At 38.9% G+C, this 20,915-nt stretch overlaps 1 pseudogene; it reads left to right on the top strand.

The window, feature by feature from the left end:
• LOC103294872 (transmembrane emp24 domain-containing protein 10-like) overlaps positions 1-17,611 on the top strand; it is a 31,797-nt pseudogene extending 14,186 nt beyond the window's left edge.
• Positions 17,612-20,915: the final 3,304 nt, after the last annotated feature.

Below are 20,915 nucleotides of genomic sequence, written 5' to 3'. Positions count from 1 at the left end.
CAAGTATCACATGATCTCACTTATATGTGGAATCTAATGAACAAAATACATCCAGAGACATGGAAGCATAGAACAGACAGATGAATCTCAAAGGGAAGGGGGAAGGGGTGGTCGTGAAGAGATTAAACAAAGAACTTACGTGCATTTATGCATAACCCATGGACACAGACAATAGTGTGGTGAAGGCCCGAGGGAAAGGGCAGGAGCGAGAGAGGGAGGAGGGGTCCATGGGGGGAAAAGGGAGATATCTGTAATACTTTCAACAATAAAGATAACTTAAAAATAAATAGAAAAGTAAAATACAGAGGCAACTGTCACATTGAACATTGATTCAGAAAGAAGAGTTGACAACACTATTAATATTACCCTAGATCAGCAATTTTCAAACGGTGTGCTACAAGAATTTTTAAAACAAGGAATACCTGACTGTTCCAGTCAGGGGTATTGACCTTAGATTGTCAAATAAAAAAAATGACAACAACCACACAGCAATAGCCATCAAATGTGAATGAATACAAATTATACCCACATTTTTTTTTTATCAGATTGGCAAAAATACATATAGTATGTTTTTTGGTGTGCCACAGAATTTTAGTAATTTAATTTATGGGTGCCATGAGATGAAAAGGTTGAAAATTCTAGAGAGGTTTATTGTTTATAAAGCACTTTCACTACCATTATCTCATTTAAGCCTCAGAATAAACCTATTAATACTACTGTTATTAATTTACAGATGAAGAAACCCAGATTCAGAGACGTTAAGGGACTTATCCAATGCCAGTCAACTAATTAGCAAGTATCAGAGCTGGGAACAGAATCCTCACTTCCCTGTCCACTGTTCTCTATACTATACCAACCCATGTTCTTTTCTAGACATAGAATTAGGGGGAATTTTTCCCCCTGTGCAGGAATAACCAGGTCAACAAGACCAAAGATGGAAAGCAATACCTATGGAAAAGTGCTACTTGGGAATAATAAATAGTATTATGGCCCTGGCCGGTTTGGCTCAGTGGATAGAGTGTCGGCCTGCGGACTGAAAGGTCCCAGGTTCGATACCGGTCAAGGGCATGTACCTTGGTTGCGGACACATCCCCAGTAGGGGGTGTGCAGGAGGCAGCTGATTGATGTTTCTCTCTCATCAATGTTTCTAACTCTCTATCCTTCTCCCGTCCTCTCTGTAAAAAATCAATAAAATATTTTTTTAAAAAAAATACTATTACAGTAAATTCTGTTAACCCCATTTAATGTTAGGAAAACCAAGGAGCAGAGGTTTGTTAGTCAAACACTGGCTCTTTAATTATTCAGAACTGGCTTGCCATGCAGGCAAACCTTGGGTCTTTTTCACTGATCCCCTGTTAAGGCTGCTTGATCTCCTGGCCTGCTCTTTAGCACCTCCACCAGAGGGCGGGCAGGGCAGAAGAGAGCACTGGAACCTGTTTGGTCAAAAAGTTGGAAGAACGAAACTTAACTCATGATCTTAATTTAGGCTTTTGGAGTCTTTCTAGATTTCAGTTACTAATGAAAACTTTGCTACCATTCTCCTATGTAGACTAGAATAAACCATGCAGCAAAATAATTTCAGAACTAGAGAATAACATTTCATTATACTTTATATTTCCACTCTGATTTTTCTAAACGATAAATATAAAATGTTAAATCTTAAATATCTACACTTAAGAACTGTGTGGAGCCTTAGCTGGTTTGGCTCAGTGGTTAGAGTGTCAGCCTGCAGACTGAAGGGTCCCGGGTTTGATTCCAGTCAAAGGCACATGCCCGAGTTGCAGGCTGGATCCCCAGTGGGGGGCATGCAGAAGGCAGCCAATCAATGATTCTCTTTCATCATTGATGTTTCTATCTCTCTCCCTCTCCTTTCCTCTCTGAAATCAATAAAAATATATTTTTTAAAAAGAAAGAAAGAAAAAGAACTGTGGGGAAATACATGGGCAATGAACAAGAACAGAAAATTCACGAGAGGAAATTCAACTAGCAGTGAGCATGGGGAAATGTTCCATTTCACAGGCAATTAAAGAAATAAACATTTATAACAAAAAAAATTATTTCATCTGTCAAGTTAATGAATATTACAAATGAGAATTACTGCTAAGGGTGTAGTAAAACAGGCATTTTAATATATTTTTAGTGGAAATGTACATTGGAACCATATTTCTGGAGAGAAATCTAACCCCATAGAGATATTAATCCTGACAGAAGAAAATCAGAGTAATTTCCTATTACCCAAGTTGGAACTAAAACCGGGTTCTCTTTCCTCAAATCAAGTGAGACCTTACATAAAGAATACAGACACATGATATGATATCTATATATATAAAACCCTATGTGACCAGAATGGCTGGAACAAGCAGTTGCTATGATGTGCACTGCAGGGGTCAGGGCCGGCCGGGCGACCTCCTGTGGCCCCTCCCCCCGGCCATCCCATCCCCGATCAGCCCCACCCATGCATGAATTCGTGCACCGGGCCTCTGGTATGATAGAAAAAGCAAGCTTTATGCCACTTCTGGCCCACTGTAGTCTCAGAGGGCTGGAAAAGGGAGGGCTCTTACCCCAGGAGAGAGTGAGGGTTATAACCTCACCACTCTAGGAGAGATGCAAGAGCACACTAACATTGGAGAAGACTGGAAGCATCTCGATGCCTATGATCACAGGGTCTGCCTTGCACCCACAAGAGAGGAAAGTGGTGCTCTCTGCAGGTTCCAGCAAGTGTAGCACATGCCACTGACCTGCATCCTATTATTCCAGGGTGTCCCAGAGAAAGAGAGAGCCAAAGGGTTCTGATGTGTATGGGACTATCCAGATATAGTCATGGGTCTTGTCAACAATGGCTAGGCATGCATGGACTGGATCACCCATGCAACCTCAAATTACAATGCTATAATCCACTCACAGTCTTATTGGTCAACTACAACATTTGCCCCTAAATTCAAACCACTGCACAGTAACAGAGTTGCTTAATCTTGCTTGTAACTTAACACCTACTACCTTCAGCTAATTTAAGAGATAGTCTGATGGCAAAAAGGAGGAAGTCTCATTACAATAGGAAATTGCTTGGAAGGCCCAAAAATCTCAAAAAGAGATTTTTCCTGAGTTCTCCTAACCTTCATAATTTAAATAGGGAGAAACTGGGAACAACCCAAATGTCCAGTCAAGAGTGTAGTGTGGCCCAGCTGGCATGGCTCAGTGGTTGAGCATTGACCTATGAACCACGAGGTCATGGTTCGATTCCCAGTCAGGGTTGCAGGCTCAATCCCCAGTGGGGGATGTGAAGGAGGCAGCCAATCAATGATTCTCTCTCATCATTGATGTTTCTATCTCTCTCTCCCTCTCCCTTCCTCTCTGAAATCAATAAAAATATTTGTTAAATAATATGCCCCCATGGACTACTTAACAAAAATGGAAAATGCTTCTCCTGGAATAAGAGGTTAAGATACAGAATACAGAGGTTCCAGTTCTGGAGAAGCTGACTCGATCCTGTCTTTCCCGCTGAATGCAGATATAAAATGGACAGAAAACATGACTATAAAATGAAATCGCACCAGGAAGACTAGAAAAGGAGACGGGAATCTGAAATCCTGCTGAGTCAGCAGGGAGTTTCCCTTTTTCTCTTCCCTCTAGCATCTCCTAGCCTGCACTCAGGACAGCCTGGAACCAGAAGTGGGAACCGGGCCTGGACAGAGAGAGCTCCAGAGGGAGGCTCGAGTTATGGCCCAAGGAGCAAGAAAGAGGATCCCAACACTGAGAGAAAAATTGAAGAAATCACCTAGTAGTGTTATTTTATCTTTCTTTCCCCCTTTTCTTATTCCTTTCCTGCTCCAGCCTCCAGGCAACTCAGAAGTGCCAGTGGTGGCAGCCACCACAGTGCAGGAGCAAGAGGCCACAGTGCCTAAAATGCCGAGAAAGGAAATATTTATTGAGAAGATAAACCAATTTGGGGTTTGGGGGAGGGAATCTTGGTATCAGAATTGGAATAGTGGACATGATATTGGCAAGCTGCGCATAAGAGATACTGATACCATTGTAATAATCTGGTTATTATTCAACAGGAAAGAAGTAAAGGAAAAACTAGCAAATATAGGCATGCCATTTATACAGCTTTGCTAATTTAACACTCTCCAAGTCTGTTCCCTGCTGATTGATGGGGGAAGGGACTGAACAAAGGCACTTTAAATGCATGCTCAACAAGGTCTGAGTGATGCAGGAAGGTGCCTACCTGTCTATCAGTCACACCTGGAAGTGAGTCAGTGGCCAGAATAGGCCTGGCCACTGCAAGGGTGAGAAACCTGAATATTTAAACTTCTGAACAAAAAAGCACATTCTCTTGGCTCTTGGCCTTCGGCCCTCTGGCCCTCTTGGGACTCCTGATGCAGGGGGCACACTCCCCTGCATTCGCCCATGTGGCTCACAGCCATATGGGAACCACACAAAGGACTAAAGGACTTTAATAAGCCTGAATGCTGAACTAGACCCCACTGCAACGTGGGACGGAAGCTTTGGACACCGGCCTTGCTGATGGCTCTGCCGGACCTCCAGCTGCACCTCTTTCCGGACTGGGTTAAAGGGCAGGGGGCTCTGCAACCCGAGGAATGCAACTCTACACAAATAAAGGCTTTTACCACATCTCATTCTCCCATGGCAGCTTCTGAAACTGCTTATTTCAGGGGTACTTCAAGAACCCCCCTCCCACTCATGTCTGGGAAATCGAGCCTACTAATTTCTCCAGCAACAATACCATGTGGATCTATCTCAGGTAGCTGGAAATGAAAACCCAGAACACAGAGGAGAGATCTGGGCTAGAATTATGAGTTTGTGAATCATTTGCATTTAGAAGTCACTTAAAGCTAAATACTCTAGATGTTTTTCTCCTTATTACTGAGTAGCACTAATTACTGAAATTTTCTCGTCGCATTCTTTCGTATCTGCTCCACTGAAGAAGTAAAAGATAATAAGACCCATTATTACAATTCTAAAGATGGAATCTACCTTACCACTTACCAAGTAAATAGGATTTATTTGGTTCTAGACCTGGCTTCTAAACCAGCGGTCTTTAGACTCTGCTTGCATGCTCCCTATAATAATTTTGAAAAACTATATATTTCCTCACACATTTTTAAATTTGCATCTGAACTTTTTCATCATACATTTAAATAGTGGCAAAAGATATGATTTCTGGTGTATTATAACTATTTACATGTTTAAGTTATACTATTATATCATTCAAATACAACCAAGGAATTGAAATACCATAAAGATTTGATTCCCACCATCATCCATTTAAAAAAATATATAGACAAACTCTTTTTTAATTGGCAGAAATTTCACATCACTTTTTTTCTCCTTGAACTCATATTTCAATTCCATTTTCCCTCAAGATTTTATCCTAATATGCCATGTTTTGATGCTCAAAAATCTTTGACCACGCTATCATAATTCTTTGCAATAAAAATATGTATACAAATTGAAATATTTCTTCTGTATTTTATTTACCACCAGTTATTAAATAGACAAAATTGATCAAACAACATAACTGATACATTTAAATAAATCTTAGATGTATAAAGTTAAAATTTTATTATAAATGTATCTTTTATTGACATAATGGGCCTTTTTTTTCAATTACTTTATGTATCTATGGGTTAATATTACTTATTGCCAGAATTAGACATACATTTTTTTAAATGTAAGCTCTGAAAAAAATGTATTCACATAAATGAAAAGATGGGGCTAAAAGGAATTTTATTACAGCAATAGCCTGCAATTTTTGAACCTCTTAACTAAAATCCCATACTAATATATCATTAAAATTATTTTTAATAAGTCACCAAGTGACCAGTCAATTAATTCCTTCTTTAATTTTGTTGAGATTATTGAAAACCTTCTGATTTTCAAAAGGATTATTATAATCATGCCCCCCTCTCACTGTCTACACCATTAATTTGAATTATCGTCTCCTCTATTTCTTCAGAGGTTCTTCCACCCAGTGCAATGTGGAGGACAGCCTTTCTTTCATGATGAGGGGTCAGGAAGGGATTATATAAGGGAAGATGAGAAAGGAGGAAGCAGCACAGAGCAAGGGTATTCTCAGATCAGTGTGAAGGAGAATGAGGAAGGTGAAGATCCAGAAGCTAGATCTATCCAGTAAATCTATCTTTGGGCCCTCTTGCACTTTAGAAATCTTTGTGCATCCTTAGTTGATTTAAACTAACAAGCCTTTTTTTTCTTTCTTTCTTTCATCATACCCCATTGGGGAGGAGCATTGGAAAGATAATACAAACCTGAGAATATTTTTTTGAGGGTTAAGAAAAACTCTTTAGGGAAGAGGGAAGGGGAAGAAGGAGTGTTAGGTATCCATGGCTTGGGTAGATAAGGGACTACTCCTACCTTCCATCCTCAGAAAGTGGTAGAACCATGAGGTAAGGTGTCTCCTTCCTGGAATGTTTGCACCTGGCTATAAAGCAAGTAGTGGTCCTAGGCTGAAGAAACTGCAAGGAGGCTAGTCGTCCTTAGGGAGAGGAAGCCGGGCATTGCTACATGATGTCATTACCCGGTGCCCACGGCCACTGTTTCTGGGCTGGGCTGGACTGTGGGCCACATTTTGCACCATGGGGTCTCAGCAGCGCGGCTGTGATTTGGTGGGGCGTCGCTCCGGGGTGGTGGCAGGGCCTGTGTCCCACTTGAGGGAAGCTGAGTGCTGCTTTGTGGGTGCCAGGTACACGGTGCCGTTTCTCTGTAAATGGCCAGTGCAAGTCAAGGCAGCTCCTGTGTTGAGCATCTGCCCCCTAGTGGTCTGTGCGCATCATAGTGACTGGTCAGATGGACACTTAGCATATTAGCCTTTTATATGTATAGATAGATTAAGTTCCCAGAATGACAGGCATATAGAAAAATAAGGAAATATTTTCTGGGTGCCCAAGTTTATGGAGATTCACCCTTGCTTTGCCTGTTGTTTCTCTCTATGAAAGTATACTGTTTTGGAACCTGCATTTTTCAATATATGAATATATAAGTAAAATTTCTAATGACTTTACAGAAGTGTTTGAAGAGGTATAAACCATAGTTATCTTTTCTGTTTTAACTGGGATGGGAAAGGTTAGAGAGATTTAAGATGCCAGTGATAACTGCAACTTGAGAGAAGGGAAATTGTGAAATTATGGGGGGAAGATTGCCTTTCCTTTCAAGTAAAATAAAAGAGTTTCAGGAAAGGTGGATGTTGTTTTAATGTGGTTCTTTTACATTTTTTTTATTTTTTAATATACTTTTATTGATTTCAGAGAGAAAGGGATAGGGAGAGAGAGATAGAAGCATCAGTGATGAGAGAGAATCATCAATTGGTTGCCTCCTGCACCCCGCACACTAAGGATTGAGTCCACAACCCAGGAATGTGCCCCAACTGGGAATCCAACCGTGACATCCTGGTTCATAGGTTGACACTCAACCACTGAGTCATGCCGGCCGGGCTAATGTGGTTCTTTTTAGTCAAGTATAAAATCATGTTTACTATGAGTTTTTTGTACTCTTTTGAGCCTTCCAGTCATAGGTTGTAGCAGCCACAATAACATTAAAAACAATCTGAACCAATAACTGTCATAATTAGTTCCATTTTAAAGTTGTTCCACATTGAACTTTTCTTTCCTGGGTTACTTTTGCATTGGTTACTTGTCATACATTTAAAGAATGTCCACTCTGTGCCAGGCATCACGCTAGATGCTGAAAGAAAAGGGTGAACAAGACAGTCCATTTCTTCTAGGATATCTCAGGATAGAGAAACATGGACACGTGCAATGATGAAGTGCAACTTAGAGTGAAATATGCAGTGAGATATGCATGGGAACATACTGGCATAACTGGAATAGTGATTAAAGATGAAGAAAGGAGAGGGTGACTGAATCTTAAAGGATGAATAAGAGTTTCCTAGATGAAGAAGTGAAAAAAAGACATTCCAAGTAAGAGGAATAGAATGTGCAGAGAAGTGTGGTGAGGAAGCAACATGAATTCGGGGAAGTAACCTTTAGTTTAGCATGATCAAGAAGGTAAGTTGGAAAGAGGAAGAGAGTGCTGAAAGGCAAAACTGAACACAAGGGATTCAAATGTCAGACCATAAAGAATCTCGTATGTCATGCTAAAGGTTTGAATTTTATTCTCGAGGCAATTGAAATACATTGAAGGCTTTTAAACAGAAGAGGGCCATACTCAGGGTTGTCTTTTAGAAGGTCATTTGTTGGCAGAACAGAGAATCAATGTAGGAAACAGGGCAAGCAGCTGGGAGCTGGTGCAGTCATCTAGGTAAGAAATTGTAATGGTGTCAGCCTAGGGAGTGACACTGAAGACAAAGAAAAGAGGATGCAACTAAAGGTATTTAAGACAGAGAGTCAGTAAGGCCTGATAACTTCCTGGATGTGAGAAAGGAAGGACTTCCTGGTCATGATCATTATAAATGTTTGTGAAAACGTTTGATTAGTATAAAATTCTAATGGAAACAAATAATACTCATTCTTATTTTTGAGTCCTAAATTTTTATATTGAAATCGTTTCATTCTCTTGAATGAAAAAGATTCTTTTTTTAAAGGGATTTTTTTTATTTTTGCTCTTTTAAAGTTTCTTCTCATTCTCAAATGCCACTCTTTTTTTTCTTTTTTTCTTTTTTTTAAGATTCTGATGGTCTTGTCTGTCTCATCAGTACATCTTTTTCCGAATCAAAAAACCACAGTTGCTGAGAAGGTGACCAAAAAATGGGGATGTGGTTCTTTAGAATTGTGGCAATTTCACAACTCTGTCACCACAATCTACTACACCTGTTTATACACCCACCTCCTGTCATTATTAATAGTCCTTTGCTTTCTCAATTTTCCATTCAAACCTAACTTTTAAAAAATAGGCTGACCACGAAGTTGGGTGAGTCATTTTTAAAGCCATTCTTATGGTTAGTGGAGTTTCAGTTCTCAAATTTGTTTTAAATAATGAGAGTTATCCTAAATGTCCAAAAATGTGGTTGAGTAATTCTGCCAAACTTCTTAAATATATTAGAAGAAGACAAGGGAATTGCAATATGTAATGCAATATGAATTTAAATTTAGTCATGTGCTATAATAGGTGTGATTTGAAGCAAAGTGTATGCATTAATGTCAACTTGCAACACTTGAATCAAATAGGAAAGGAAAGGCTCAACAGACTTTATAAATATAAGTTGTAAAATGTAATATTGCACTAGAGACTTTGCAAGCTTTTTTAATAAGCTCATTAGCCTATGAAACATATTAGCATGCTTTTAACTTGAACCATTTTTTTCCTTTATATGCCCTGGAATTTAATGTTAAATTTCTGTTTTTATAATAAAATATTTAGAACTCTATTACCAGTGGCGCTTAATGGTACAATTAAGAAATGGGAATTAGTTTGGGAAATTCTGACTCCACTATACTTAAATGACTTAATGTCCAAGACAGAAATTTGGGCCTGGGTTTATACAGTAGACAAGTTCTTATAACTTGAATTTACAGATGAAACCAAGGAGATTATCTTGCTTAGACCTCTATATTAAGAACTGAGAACCAGAGAATTGTGTGATATAACCAACGCAACAAAACTGGTTGGTAATGGCCCTAGAATCTAGACCGGAGCTCTTCCCAAGCATCCCTGCCTGGCTTTTCCATGATCTTATCAGCAACTTTGTTAAAACAGAGAAGTTTCAACTAGAGGAGGACATCTTTTTCATAAAGTTAATAACCAGCCTCTAAATTATACTATATTTCATATAAATTCTGATTTTCATATCTATATTCAGTATGCTTAAAGAAACATACATTCAAATAATTACATTTATCAAATTTGAACCAGAAGGGGCCAGAGGTTGTGTGTACACATAACCTGAATTAATCAAAAGAGTGAAATTTTTTTTGCCCCAGCCCATTTGGCTCAGTGGATAGGGTGTCAGTCTGTGGACTAAAGGGTCCCAGGCTCGATTCTGGTCAAGGGCACATGCCTGGGTTGTGGGCTCGATCCCCAGTAGGGAGCATGCAGGAGGCAGCTGATCAATAATTCTCTCTCATCATTGATGTTTCTATCTCTCTTTCCCTCTCCCTTCCTCTCTGAAATCAATAAAAATATATATATATTTTTAAAAGTCACTTTACATTAAAAAAAAGAGTGAATTTTTTTTTAATTTAGAATTTTTTCTTTGGTATAAACACAGCAATGAGACTAAGCTGACCATAACTTGCTTAGAGATTAGAGATTCTGTTTTAATAAGTGGATATGGGTGATAAGTAATCAGTACTAGTATGTATCACATGCTCCATCTCACCCTACATCATTGAGGTCTAAAGCAAAGCCAGCTTTTATCTAATTTGTGATTTTCAGAAGTTCTAACTATGGTGTTACTGCAGTTGTAAAATATCTCCAGCAAAAAGAAAGTGAAGGCTTGGCAGGACACTGCATCAGAGACCATCAGTGGAGCCTCAAACAGGAACTTTCTCTCTCTATTTCTTTATCTCCTCATATCGTCCATCATAAAATGTGAAGAGACACGGGAGATAGTTATGCTGAGGATATGACACACAAGAGTCCTTCAATTTATTGGAAATCTTGGTCTTCATATACAATATTCAATTATAGTTATTAGATTCCTGGCCATTAAATTCTTTTATAAAAAATTGTGTTGGAAGTGCTCACAACTGAGGAACACTTGGCTGCTCACTAGTATTCATTTTCATAAGGGCTGGGTGGGGCCCTGTGTCAAAGGAAGTTCAAAGCAATAAAACAATTACTCAAGCCCTTGCTGCTGAGCCATTATTATTCAAGAATCAGGCTATTCATTAAAGAATTTACCTTCTGAATATTAGTCACGTACTGACAACTCTTTTCATAAAGTGATGGCTACTCCTAGTCAATAGGGAAGGGAACTGACATTTGAATACCTGCAATGTGTTTTACATGTTTCAACAGTCTCACAATAGCCCTGTAAGAAACACATTACCCCATTTCACAAATGAAGGAACAAACTCTGAGAAGTGAAGAAAGTTTGCTCAAAGTCACACAGCCAGAAGACTGGTCTGTCTAATCTCAAAGTTCAAGCCTGTTTCACCATGTTCTGTTCTTTCCTCAATTTAAGAAGAGGTGGAGCCCTAACCAGTTTGGCTCAGTGGATAGAGCGTCGGCCTGTGGACTGAAGGGTCCCAGGTTCTATTATGGTCAAGGGCATATACCTTGGTTGCCAGCACATCCTCAGTAGTGGGTGTGCAGGAGGCAGCTGATCGATGTTTCTCTCTCATCGATGTTTCTAACTCTCTATCCCTCTCCCTTCCTCTCTGTAAAAAAATCAGTAGAATATATTTAAGAAAAAAAAAGAAGAGGTGGAGGATCCCAAAATCTCCATTCAGAGTAAAAATATATTGTAAAATCCAATGTCTTTGGATATGAAGAGAGTTAGCCTTGCTTTGATGCCAGATTATGCCCCTGTGCATTTCATCTGCAAAATCTGATGGCTATCCTTCAGAGAGCCAGAAATTATCTCTATGATTAGGATGGGTGTTTAAGAAATGAAATGTGATGATGACTGTGGGAACATTTGCTCTACAGTCATCAAACCAGACCTAATCCCAGCTTCACTGCATTGAGACTGTCAGATGCCAAAAGAAGTGATGACAGGAGGCCAAGGCAGATGTTATGATAAATTAAGGAGGCTGCAGGCCAGGAAAGAGTCATAAAGAGCTTGAAGCATATATTGAAGTATAATTTCAAGTCATCTAACATTGTTGACTGAAAGAGGCAGAAAAGTAACCTAGTTTTGACTGAAAGAGCCACAGAGTCAAGACAGCTGAGCTCCCAGCAGGATCTGGTTTTGTCATCAGCAGTTTCACTGCTCTGTAGCTAAGCATTTGGGCTGGCTTTCACATGCAGTAGCATTGTGTAAGATGGAACATTGGGTCATGGCCAGTTTACCAGAGTCAGTCAAGTGTGTTCTACATTTAGAAAAAGAGGAAGAATTTCTGGGCCTCTGCCCCCTTAAAAGGCCACAAGACAACCTAAGGTCAATCAGAATGACAATGTCTTGGTTTTACTTACCCTACATATACATGGAAATTGTCTCTAGCACTATATAGGCCAAATTTTTATATTATTCATCTTGGAAAAGTAGTAGTATTTTCTTCATGTTCACAAAGGTGAATATTAAAGACCTGCCTAAATGTGACGATTCAGATTTTATCAGTGCAAATTAGCTCCCAAATATGCTGATCATAAAATGCAATGGTGTATTGAAGGGGCCAAAGAATAAATGTGTTAAAATATAAATATGGAAAAACAGAAAGTGTTTTTAACCCAAAACCAAAAGATGTGCAAATAGCATTTTAAAATGTTCACTATCACTCTAATAACCAAAGATGTGCAAAATTGCAATGAGTTCACTTTTTTGCCTCTAATATTAAAAAATTACAATATTCAATGCAATAAAAGGATCAGTGATATACTATACTATACTATATAAACTGCTTCCTATACTACATAAACTGCTCTGAGCTCTCTGGAAAGTAATTTACCACTATATTTTAAAAGCCTTAAAATATTCATAAGCCTCTGAAAGTACAGTATTATCAGAAATTCTGGGGTGGGACCAAGCAATCTGTTTTAACAAGCTGCCCAAGTGATTCTGATGTACATTTACGTTTGAGAACCATTGCCCTAGGGATTCTCACCTACTCCAATGGCTTAACAGCCATGTCTAGGCAGATGAGTCCTAAATTTACTTTCTGTACCCAAGACGTCTTTTCTGAATTCCAGATCCATACAATCAACTACCCACTTGACATTTCCTTTTTTGATATTTCATAGGTATTTCAAAATAAAAACATTTAGCTCTAGGTTCAGATACTTCTCCTCCAAATATTCTCTACCTCCAGTAATCTCAGTCTCCAAAAATGGCAATTATCATTTCTATTCACACCACAAACTTAAGTGTCATCCTTGACTTCCCTACCCTCTTCCACCTCATTCCTACATCCAATGAAGCACTATTTCCTAAACTTGTAAGATATTGCTACAGACTACATTGTGTTCCCTAAAATTCATATGTTGCACTAATCCCCAACTGTGATTGTAACTGGAGATAGGGGCTTTAGGAGGCAATTAAAGTTAAATGAAGTCATAGGTTGAGGCCTTATAAGAAGAGGGAGAAAGAGAGAGAGAGAGAGAGAGAGAGAGAGAGAGAGAGAGATCTGCCATGTAATATGGCCATCTGTAAGCCAAGAAGAGATCTCTCACCAAAAACCAACCCAAATGGACCTTGATCTGAGTCTTCCAGCCTCCACACTGTGAAAAAATAAACTTCTGCTTTTTAAGTCACCCAGTCTTTATTATATATTTTATTATGACATCTGAGCAGACTAAGACAGTTATCTATAAACTTCCCATTTTATTTTATCTCCACTGCTAACATCCATGTACAGACTATCATTACCTCTTGCCTAGACTATTGCAATATCTTTCTAGCAGTTTTCTTTCTAGATCAGTCCCACCTCCTTCAAAGCATTCCCTATAACCAGCTGGAAGGATATCATCAACCCAGGTTTCTATTTAAAATACTTCAGTGGCTTTCCATTATCTTTTAAATAAGGCTCAAATTCTTAACATACATATGTCAGGATGATATAAGAAATATTAACTGACGGGCTCCAACCCCACCCCAATATATACTGATCCCTTGTCCCTCCTTCTCTAGACACTTGCTGCCTCAGTGTACACTGCCTCACCAGCCCCTCCTGGTCAGCCTGCTCCTCACTGTCACTTTCTGCCACACTGGAAAATATCTGGCTGCTCCTTGGGTCTTTGCACATCATGGCCCATCTGCCCTTCCTTTTGCCTATTCACCTTTCATGTCTCAATTTAAACATCTTTTCCTTAGGAAAAACATGTTTGACCACGTTTATACAAGCTAGATCTCCTGTCATATATTCCCAGCATACTTAGAATTTCTTTCGATTCATAATTTATGCACTTATAATTATTTACAATTATTTGTTTAGTGACTATCTATCCTACTAGGCTATAAATTTCAGGTGTCTGTTTTCTCTAACATAATTTCAGTATCTAGACTATACTAAGTGTTCAATAAATATGTATGACTGACCCACTGACAAAGGTAAGTCATTATATGGTAGATTTCAGAATTAGGGTTCTTGTACCATATCTGTTTATTTACAGTATTCCAAGATTGCAAAAACATGTTTTTAAAAGAAATTATTCCATTTGTAACCACTTTTCTGAATAAGTCAGGACTTCATCAATATAAATTTGGAAAGAAATTTGTTTGCCCACATACTACCCTTGTCCATATACCCTGGTTTTAAATTTTTATCTTCATAAAAATAGATACATTGTTATCATGAACCTAGACAGCTTTAGAATACATAAATTATATATATTTGAACTCAATCAAGTACAGTTTCATTTCTGAAATATTATTTCTGCATAAGATTTCACTTGAAGTCCAGAGTTCTCCTTTACACAAAGACCTGTGAGACAGCTCAGAAACACATTATTTTACCCTACCTAGTTTGTGGCCAACTGAAACATGTACAATAATACTTATAAATTTAGTTTATATTCTCTTCTCTTACATTTATCCTACATAATTTTCCTTCCACGATTTACACAACTAATATATATTTACCACTGGGCTGGAGAAAAGGGAAGAAAGGATTAAGGGAGAGGGGAAGGAGAGATCTAGGGAAAGAGCTGGGACTTGGGCATCTCTAATAGTCAACCTATAGTACTGATTATTCTACCAGGATTCTTCTCACTCTTCCTCTTATACAATATATATTTGACTCCATGTCATACTGGGAATGATGCCAGTAGATGTATGTCATCTTTAGGACAATCCTGGTTGCACCACATTAAAGAAATAATTTAGCTACAGTAGTAATTCTCTGAAGTGCACTCAACAGAGAATCCATCCCAATAACCAACCTCCAGGGCCAAGTCATTAATCCATTACAAACTGCCAACAATATATCAATTTCTTTGGGATGTCAAAACCAACATATCTCAAATAATATTCATTATTTCCTCCACAAACTGGTTTACCTTATTAATTTCCCTGTTTAAACAAGTGCTACAATTATAGTCCTAGTCAGCCAAACTTACAACCTAGTGCTACCTTTAACTTTCCTCTTTTCTCATCCTCCACAGTACAGGGAAGAATGAATGAGCAAAGGCCTACTCTGTCCTAACCACTGACATCAGAGAGTTGTCAAGGCGCAGTTCAAGGCCAATGGATCAGAATGACCTGTTGCATTTGTTAAAAATGCAGACTTCCAGCCACATCTCAGACTACTGAATCAAGGTTTGGGGGGGGGGGGGGGGGAGTCTGCATTTTAAGTCAGCTCTCCAGGGAACTTCTTAGGCCAACTAAACAGACTACTCTAAAGGAAATGACCCAATTGAGAAAAGACACACTGAGAAGGCAGCCTGTTCATAGGGCACAAGAGGCAGTAATGGAGTGCAAGGCAAGTGGATGGAACATAGTAGTAGAGGCAAAAAAACAGAGTACATAAACAGTGTGTAAGGGTTCAATACTCTGAAGCCACCATTTAGATATATTCATGAACAGCCTTCATCAGGACAGGGAAGGAGAGACCCCAGTTCACCAAAGAGAGAACCAACCAGAACAAGTGGGACCTCTGCTACTAGAAAAACCAGAGGCTCCACATCTCTGCTTGCTCGTGGAAACAGCAGGAGTGCCACCTCTATCTTCCAAAATATGACATTCATATGTCTGCCTTGCCAGAGAGACTGGGCCACATGTGGAATCTGAGGAAGTCTGGGAATGGAAGCTTCAGCTCTCTGTCCTCTAGCATGTTACAAGGGGAGGGAGGTGGAATAATGTGGGCCACATATGATGATATCTCTCTCAGCATCATACTCAGCTGTAAACTCCTCTACTAGACAGGAAGCTATCAGAGGCCAGAGACCTGATTGATGTTAACTGTTTCAGAAGTCCAAGCACTTAGCAAACTAATGAATAATAGAGGAAGGAAGGGAGGAAGGAAGGAAGAAAGGAAGGAAGGAAGGGAGGGAGGGAGGGAGGGAGGGAGGGAGGGAGGGAGGGAGGAAGGGAGGGAGGGAGGGAAGGACCAAATCGGGAGTGGGAAATTCTGTTTTGTTAGTATTCAAAACTTAATATGAAATGAAGCAGGGAATGACACTAACAATTCTCATTTCTTAGAAGCATTTACTTTCCAGTCTGTTTCCATTCATTTCCATGACTGTGGACTTAATATAGTTCAAATCCCTTATATCTGGAAAAAATCAATTGTCTCCTAACTGTTGCCCTGCCCAAATTCTCCTCGTTCTTTTCCATTCTAGTCTCTTCTACACACTGATCTCTGACCAGGTTTCCTAAAATAGTGGTCTTCAAACTTATTCCTTGCAAATACTTTAAAAAGAATTTTGTAAGACTCGTATCCTTGTGCACATTATTAAGCTGACATGTAAAGCTTTTCATCCCAAGTTAAAATGGTTGCAAAGGATGTAACTTCCAGTGTATTGTAAATATTGTCATTAAAAATATTACAGCACTTTAAAAAATATATCATACTGAATCTAAATATCATGTCATCTATTTACATACTGAATCTATTCACATGTCATCTACAAGCTGTTGTTCATATATTTTTATTTTATTTTTTAAAATATGTTTTTATTGAACAGCCTCCGGCACCATGCCTAAAGCCCAGTGTGGCCCTTGCCAGTTAGCATTGCTGCTTTTACCTCTCACCTCTCCTGCTCGGCCCCAGTTTGGTTCTCGCCATTTCCTTCCATCTGCCCATCAACTCCCGCAAAGTGCCTCCTTGAGGAGATCCACAAGGACCTGCTGGTGACCGGCGCAGAGGAGATCACCCACCAATCTGGGGGCGCTGGCGGCCTGCGCACCCACCTCAAGATCACAGATTCTGCTGGCCATATTCTGTACTCCAAGGAGGATGCAACCAAGGGAAAATTTGCCTTTACCACTGAAGATTACGACATGTGTTTTGAGAGCAAGGGAACAGGGCAGTTACCTGACCAACTCGTGATCCTAGACATGAAGCATGGAGTGGAGGCGAAAAATTATGAAGAGATTGCAAAAGCTGAGAAGCTCAAACCTTTAGAGGTAGAGCTACGACGCCTAGAAGACCTGTCAGAATCTATCGTGAGTGATTTTGCCTACATGAAGAAGCGAGAGGAGGAGATGGGAGTTCCAATGAATCAACAAACACTCGGGTCCTATACTGCAGCATCTTCTCAATGTTCTGTCTCATTGGACGAGCCACTTGGCAGGTCTTCTACCTTCGCCGCTTCTTCAAGGCCAAGAGGTTGACTGAGTAATAAGGCCTACTCTCCTCCCACCTTGTATCTCAGCCAGCAGAACATCACTGGGACGTGCCTGGCCTAAGGCATCCTATCAACAGCACCATAAAGGCACGTTGGAACTTTCTTGCCAGAACTGATGTCTCTTGGTGTGGGAGGACATGGGTTACCGCCTACACCCAACAAGTCATTGAGGGACTTCTTTTTAACTTGATAGGATTTGGACTGGTTTTGCAACAATAGGACTTAATACAGTCACCTGTGACAAAAAATAGGGGTTACTTACATAATGCCAAAGCCAGCATCTGTACTGGGTTTCCTCATGTGATCTCTTTGAACCATGTTTTCTTTCCTTCTCCCACTTGCTCACCAGCTTGGGCTTCCACCCTAGTTCCTTTAGCGAGATTTGAATGACCATGTGGAACTTGTTTCATTCTCATTGTCCTCTTTGGATTTCCGTGTGAAAACACCCTTAACTTTATCTTAACCGTTAGCTGAAACGTTTAGGTAGCTTCTGGAGGTACCTTTCTTAATTTTATGTCTCATAAAAGGGTGATGGATGTGACACCTCATAGAAATGAGCTTTGAACTATAGATAACTCTTTTTAAAATCTTTCATTTTAGAGAATGAAAACATTTGTGCTCAAAAAATAAATAAATAAAATATAGTTTTATTGATTTCAGAGAGGAAGAGATAGAAACATCAATGAAGAGAGAGAATCATTGATCAGCTGCCTCTTGTATGCCCCCAACTGGGAATTGAGCCCGCAACCAGGCATGTGTTCTTGACTGGAATTGAACCCGGGTCACTTCAGTCCACAGGCTGATGTTCTATCTCAGTGGTCGGCAAACCACGGCTCGCGAGCCACATGCGGCTCTTTGGCCCCTTGAGTGTGGCTCTTCCACCAAATACTACGGCCTGGGCGAGTCTATTCTGAAGAAGTGGCGTTAGAAGAAGTTTAAGTTTAAAAAATTTGGCTCTCAAAAGAAATTTCAATCGTTGTACTGCTGATATTTGGCTCTGTTGACTACTAATGAGTTTGCCAACCACTATTCTATCCATTGAGCCAAACTAGCTAAGGCTGAACAAGCTGTTTTTAGTAATCAGAGATTTTGAATCTTTCCTTTTTCTCTCTTTGAACTCATATTTTTATTCTGCTTATACCAAAGAATTCCATCCTAATAGGACATATTTTTATTCTTGAAAGTCTTTTGTCAATTACCTTAATTATCATAACAAAAAGCATACCCATTGAAATTACATTTAAAAATTTTGAGTGACCATAAAGCTGGTCAGCCAAATAATTATAATTATTCTGGATTAATAATGATTCTGGATTAAGTTATCATTTCAATTGCTATAAGCATACTATTGATAAAAATAACATGAATACATTTTATAAGGAAATATATTTAATAAGAAAAATCTAATTTTGTTTTAATGTATCTCTTAATGAGCTGGATAGGGACTGGCTGGTTTGGCTAAAATTAGGTCAAGTATGTAATTTTTGCTAAAATTAGGTCAGGTATCAATTTAGCATAATTACTTATTATTTATGGCTAAATTGAGATAGGGTTTAACCTCAGTTTTATTCCCCTGTCTTTTTGTGCTTTATTATTAATGTTAATGTTGACCAAAATTTGTTCTTGTAAATAAGTAGGTAGAAATAGGAGTTTTGTTACAGCAATGCCTGCAATTCTTTGCACTCTCAGAATCATATGGCAAAAATCATGGGGAAACCTAGCACCAAAATTTGCTTTTAATATTCTATCAGTTGAGAACTTGATTGTAGATCTTTGAAAGTGAAATAGAAAACCATCTAATTGCAAATGGAATTGTTACTCATTCATTAATGTGACTCCTTTCTCAACACAATACCAAAACCTATGCTGAGTTTCTAAGTATCTCTGTGGATTTCAGAGGTTTTTCTACCAAAAGGTAATACACTATAGAAAGATTAGGGTAAGAAGGGGCCTTTCTTCTTTAAAATCTGACATAATGGGGAACAGATGTGTGAAAGAAGAGGTGGAAATTTTTTATCCTCAGACAGATCAGGTTTTTAAAATTATTTTTTAGCTTTATTAATATATAATTGACAAAATTATAAAATAAAGTGTATAACATGATAATTTGATACAAGTATACATTGTGAAAGAAATTGTCCCTTCAAATTAATGAATACATTCATCACCTCACATATTTATTGTTTTGGTGGAGAAAGACAGTGAGAACATGTAAGTTTTACTCTCCTAGCAAATTTTAATTATGTACTACAGAGTTGTCAACTATAGTCACCATGTTATACATTAGATCCTCAGACCTCATTCATCCTATAACTGAAAGTTTGTATCCTTTTATCAACCTCTCTCCATTTCCCTCAACCCCCAGTCACTGGAAACCACTTTCTACTCTCTGTTTCTATGAGTTTGGCTTTTTTTTAGATTCCCCATGTAAGTGATACCATGCAGTATTTGTCTTTTTCTGTCTGGCTTATTTCGCTTAGCATGATGCCCTTCAGGAGTACAGATATCTCTTCAATATAGTGATTTCATTTCCTTTAGATATATTCCCGGAAGTGGGATTGCTAGATCATGTGGTAGTTCTATTTTTCATTTTTTGACGAACCTCCTTACTGTTTTGTATAATGGCTGCACTAATTTACATTCCCAGCAATAGTTCCCTTTTCTCCACATCCTTATCAATACACATTTCTTGTCTTTTAGAGCACAGCCATTCTAACATGTGTGAGATAATATCTCATTGTGGTTTTGATTTGACTTATATTTCTGTGCTGATTAGTGATGCTGAGCACCTTTCTATGTACCGTATTTTCCGGCGTATAAGACGACTTTTTAACCCAGGAAAATCTTCTATATGCCCAGTCGTCTTATACGCCGGAAAATACGGTACCTGTTTGGCCATCTGTATATCCTTGGAAAAATGTCTATTCAGATCCTTTGTCTATTTTTAAATTGGGTTATTTCCCTTTTTGCTAGTGTTCCTTGCATATTTTGCATAAACTTTTACTGGTTATGTGGTTAGCAAATATCTCCTCCCATTCCAAAGGTTGTCTTTTCTTTTTGTTGATGGTTTCCTTTGCAGTGCAGAAGCATTTTAGTTTAATGTAGTCCCACTTGTTTACTTTTTCTTTTATTGCCTTTGATTTTGGTGTAAAATCCAAAAAAGTCACTGTCAAAACCAATATCAAAGAACTTACTCCTCCCTCCCCTTGTTTTCTTCTAGGAGTTTTACAGCTTCAGATCTTACATTCAAGTCTTTAATCCACTTTGAGTTGTTTTTGTGTAAGCATAAGATAGGGATCCAGTTTCATTCTTTTGCATGTGACTGTCCAATTTTCCCATCACCATTTATTGATAATATTATGTTTGTTTGCTATGATCTTGTGGGTCTCTTGGAAGCAAGGCCTATTGACTTTCAGAGCTAGGGGTTTTGGTGGCCAATTGAGTGGGAGTCTTCAAAGTTGGGGCACTAAGTATAGAGTCCAAACCCTTCGCTCCTCAGGGAGAAGGTTCCTTCCTTGCTGTATGGTGCAGCGCTG

The sequence above is a fragment of the Eptesicus fuscus genome, chromosome 14 (assembly GCF_027574615.1).
Source record: "Eptesicus fuscus isolate TK198812 chromosome 14, DD_ASM_mEF_20220401, whole genome shotgun sequence".
Taxonomy (NCBI): domain Eukaryota; kingdom Metazoa; phylum Chordata; class Mammalia; order Chiroptera; family Vespertilionidae; genus Eptesicus; species Eptesicus fuscus.
This window is presented reverse-complemented; position numbering and strand designations above follow the sequence as displayed.